The 4,514-nt window shown below is 30.3% G+C and overlaps 1 long non-coding RNA gene across 1 annotated transcript; it reads right to left on the bottom strand.

The window, feature by feature from the left end:
- Window positions 3,074–3,559, bottom strand: LOC104749815. The gene is made up of 3 exons (XR_761485.1): window positions 3,374–3,559; window positions 3,245–3,286; window positions 3,074–3,156 (listed from the first exon to the last, which is right to left on the bottom strand). It is a non-coding gene; the product is annotated as an uncharacterized LOC104749815 (long non-coding RNA).

The raw sequence follows: 4,514 nt of genomic DNA, 5'->3' as shown, positions 1-4,514 counted from the left end.
AGCGATCTAACCCGTCTAATATGTTTGATTGCAACGTTTAAATTTTTTTGACCCGAAAAAACCCCATTCCTCGTAATTCATATGAGTAAATAGTATGTCCGCATATGTTCTGCTTGGATTTTTCTTCAATTGAATTTCCAAACTAATAGTATAGATTTCCTTCAATTATTGAATGAAATATTTCTTAGTTATGCTAATTACAATTTAATGTAAATAATATAGTAAGAGAAGGGCAAATAATAAAATGGGATACAAAGCGTGAATATTTTATATAGGAGTTACGAGAAAGTATTTTATTAAGGAGAATTCTATTAATTTGGATACTATTAGTTTTTTTTAAGTAATATATGTGTTCGTAACTGATGGAGAAATAAAATTACAAAATTGTTTCGTGAGGGGGAAGACTATAATTGGTCATTAGATCCCTTATTTAATTGGTCTTGGTTATGGTATTATATCACTGGATTTTATAAATTTTAATTCATTAGATCCCTATATATCTCAGCTATTGGTATAATATTATTACTTTTTCATTTTTATTGGACTAGATTTTCAAGATCTTAAGATTTCTGTAAAAACACTATAACTACATATTTATATAATGTATAATGTTTAACTATATAGTTATCAAAATTAAAGTATATATTCATGTCATTGTAATTGGTGATCATATGTTTTTTTGGGTTAATATAGTTATTGCGAGTTTCAAATGATCTTTGATTCTTTCACCCATATAATTTTATAAAATTATTAGAAAGGTAACATTATTTATATTTCTGAAGATATAATTTTAAATATATATTTTCTTACATCTCATAATGTAGTTATATTATTATATTATAATACATAGTGAAATTAATTTAATTTTAAAAATATGTAGGGGATAATATTTATCAATTTTTGAGTAATATTTACCAATTTTAGAATTTATACGACCAAATATTGTGTATATAAATAAATTAAACAGCAGTGGCAGTTGACAAAAAAAAATATATAAATATATAAATGACAATTTTATGGAATATTAAGGGTGAACAATAAATTAGGTATGAAGCTCTCCGCCGAAGACATGTGAGCTTTTTTTCGAGAATGGTTCTTATATAGGCAATTAAGTTTCAGTTTTATAATTTTACTCACACCAACTTGGAATTCTCGATGTTCCATCCACTACGATAGGGATAGTTTGATATTCTGGTTATTACCGAAATATATGATGAACGATTGGCGCTTTTGATCAAAAGCAATGAATATAATTGATTAGAACAAGGGCCTCCATTCAAAACGTATAAGAACAAGAGCACAAATTATTTCCTTTATTTCTGTTTTCTTTTCATTAAATAGAAAATTTAGAAGTACAAGTCCCTACATACATGAAAGAAAGTTGCATATAACAAAGGAAGAAACAACACACGTCTATTTTTTCTTTGCTAACCTAAGCCATCAAGAACTAAAAAGAACAACAATTGTTCAGACACATAATCTTAATATTTCNTTAAATTTTTTTGACCCGAAAAAACCCCATTCCTCGTAATTCATATGAGTAAATAGTATGTCCGCATATGTTCTGCTTGGATTTTTCTTCAATTGAATTTCCAAACTAATAGTATAGATTTCCTTCAATTATTGAATGAAATATTTCTTAGTTATGCTAATTACAATTTAATGTAAATAATATAGTAAGAGAAGGGCAAATAATAAAATGGGATACAAAGCGTGAATATTTTATATAGGAGTTACGAGAAAGTATTTTATTAAGGAGAATTCTATTAATTTGGATACTATTAGTTTTTTTTAAGTAATATATGTGTTCGTAACTGATGGAGAAATAAAATTACAAAATTGTTTCGTGAGGGGGAAGACTATAATTGGTCATTAGATCCCTTATTTAATTGGTCTTGGTTATGGTATTATATCACTGGATTTTATAAATTTTAATTCATTAGATCCCTATATATCTCAGCTATTGGTATAATATTATTACTTTTTCATTTTTATTGGACTAGATTTTCAAGATCTTAAGATTTCTGTAAAAACACTATAACTACATATTTATATAATGTATAATGTTTAACTATATAGTTATCAAAATTAAAGTATATATTCATGTCATTGTAATTGGTGATCATATGTTTTTTTGGGTTAATATAGTTATTGCGAGTTTCAAATGATCTTTGATTCTTTCACCCATATAATTTTATAAAATTATTAGAAAGGTAACATTATTTATATTTCTGAAGATATAATTTTAAATATATATTTTCTTACATCTCATAATGTAGTTATATTATTATATTATAATACATAGTGAAATTAATTTAATTTTAAAAATATGTAGGGGATAATATTTATCAATTTTTGAGTAATATTTACCAATTTTAGAATTTATACGACCAAATATTGTGTATATAAATAAATTAAACAGCAGTGGCAGTTGACAAAAAAAAATATATAAATATATAAATGACAATTTTATGGAATATTAAGGGTGAACAATAAATTAGGTATGAAGCTCTCCGCCGAAGACATGTGAGCTTTTTTTCGAGAATGGTTCTTATATAGGCAATTAAGTTTCAGTTTTATAATTTTACTCACACCAACTTGGAATTCTCGATGTTCCATCCACTACGATAGGGATAGTTTGATATTCTGGTTATTACCGAAATATATGATGAACGATTGGCGCTTTTGATCAAAAGCAATGAATATAATTGATTAGAACAAGGGCCTCCATTCAAAACGTATAAGAACAAGAGCACAAATTATTTCCTTTATTTCTGTTTTCTTTTCATTAAATAGAAAATTTAGAAGTACAAGTCCCTACATACATGAAAGAAAGTTGCATATAACAAAGGAAGAAACAACACACGTCTATTTTTTCTTTGCTAACCTAAGCCATCAAGAACTAAAAAGAACAACAATTGTTCAGACACATAATCTTAATATTTCGGTTGGTCATTGAAGTGGAAAAGAACATCAATCTGCTTTTCCACTTCACAGCTTTGCTGCAATTGCTGACGCAGGTAAGTTGTTCCTTGGTGGAAACTTAAGATCCTTCCATTCCTCCTCTTCATCCATTCTCTCAAAATACTGATCTACCATGCTATCCTTCATGTCCTCTAGTCGCCTTGGCTCCCACTATAATTTCAGCAATACGACCTTATATTAACTGTCATTAGTATGATATGATAGATATATACTTATGTATATATATAGAAGAAAACAAAAATGAAGAGATTTGTTATACCTTTGGTTTCCTATCTTTGTCTATCAATATGGCTCTACACCCCTGCATAAGTAAGAAATGCTGTTGTAGTAATGTCGACAACAAGGACAATTTATGAGGAATATACAATCGAAAGAAAGCTAAATAAACCTCCAAAAAGTCTTTACTGATTCTCCCTTGAACACATGACATGCCATTCTATACTCACGGATAAGACACTGCCCCACCCCTTGCAATCTTCCTTCTCTTATCTGAAATAATTTATACACACAGTCAGCACTTTCCCATCATTGCATGTGACGCATTCTAGAACTAACCAATCTAAGAGATATTTTAAGGCTTGATGGTGAAGCCTCTTTCAATGCTCGAATGGTGGTTGAGATCCAATCATTTGGTTCGTGAGTAGCCTCTCTTTCCTAACCAACACATACGATAGTAGAGTGCATTGTCAGTTGTTACTTAGGTTCGTATAAACTCGTAGGTCCAATCTATTAATGTAAAAAATTTATACAAGTGCAGATATATAACGTCTTCGACTGTTCTTCTCGAGAAGCACTTATTGATAACATCTAACCTGTTAAAAAAAACGAACGGAAAGATAAGCAACAGCGGACACAAAGGTACAAGAAAGAGTAAAAGAGATTAAATCATATACACTTAACATGTGGTAAGCACTGCACTCTGCTGTTTCAGGTGGGGATACTGAGTGTATGAATCAATAATTCTNTCATCCACATAGACTGCTATTATCACAAATCCTTTGTTTGCAAACTTCTGTATAAATATACATGGACTGATTGTGTCGTTCTTATAGCCTCTCTTAGCTAAATAATCACTTAGGCGGTTATACCACATTCGAGTACTCTGTTTCAGTCCATAAAGCGATTTGTCTAGCCTTATGTAGTACTATTCTCGAGAACCACTCCNAGTTGTCGCATGACTGAACTTGCACTACTTGAACTTCTCCGGCCTTTTGCAGTTCATGTGTGAAGGAGAACTTCGGCAGTATGTGCTTCGTCCGATCTCCCTTGATGTAACCTTCCTTGAGCTGTGCAATGCAGGCCGTATTGTCCTCATAGATTATGGTTGCTTCCTTGTTGGNATTAAGTACCGAAATGTTGTTGCATCCATCACAGGGGAGTATGTCTCCTCATAATCTATGCCAGGTCTTTGAGAGAATCCTTGTGCTACAATCCGTGCTTTATATCTCACAATTTCATTCTTCTCATTTCTCTTTTTTACAAAGACCCACTTATGTCCAACTGGTTTAATTTCAGGTGTTGTCCTTAAG

Source organism: Camelina sativa, chromosome 16, assembly GCF_000633955.1.
Source record: "Camelina sativa cultivar DH55 chromosome 16, Cs, whole genome shotgun sequence".
In the NCBI taxonomy this organism is placed as follows: Eukaryota; Viridiplantae; Streptophyta; class Magnoliopsida; order Brassicales; family Brassicaceae; genus Camelina; species Camelina sativa.
The sequence above is the reverse complement of the archived record's forward strand: the minus strand, read 5'-3'. Positions and strand labels throughout refer to the sequence as shown.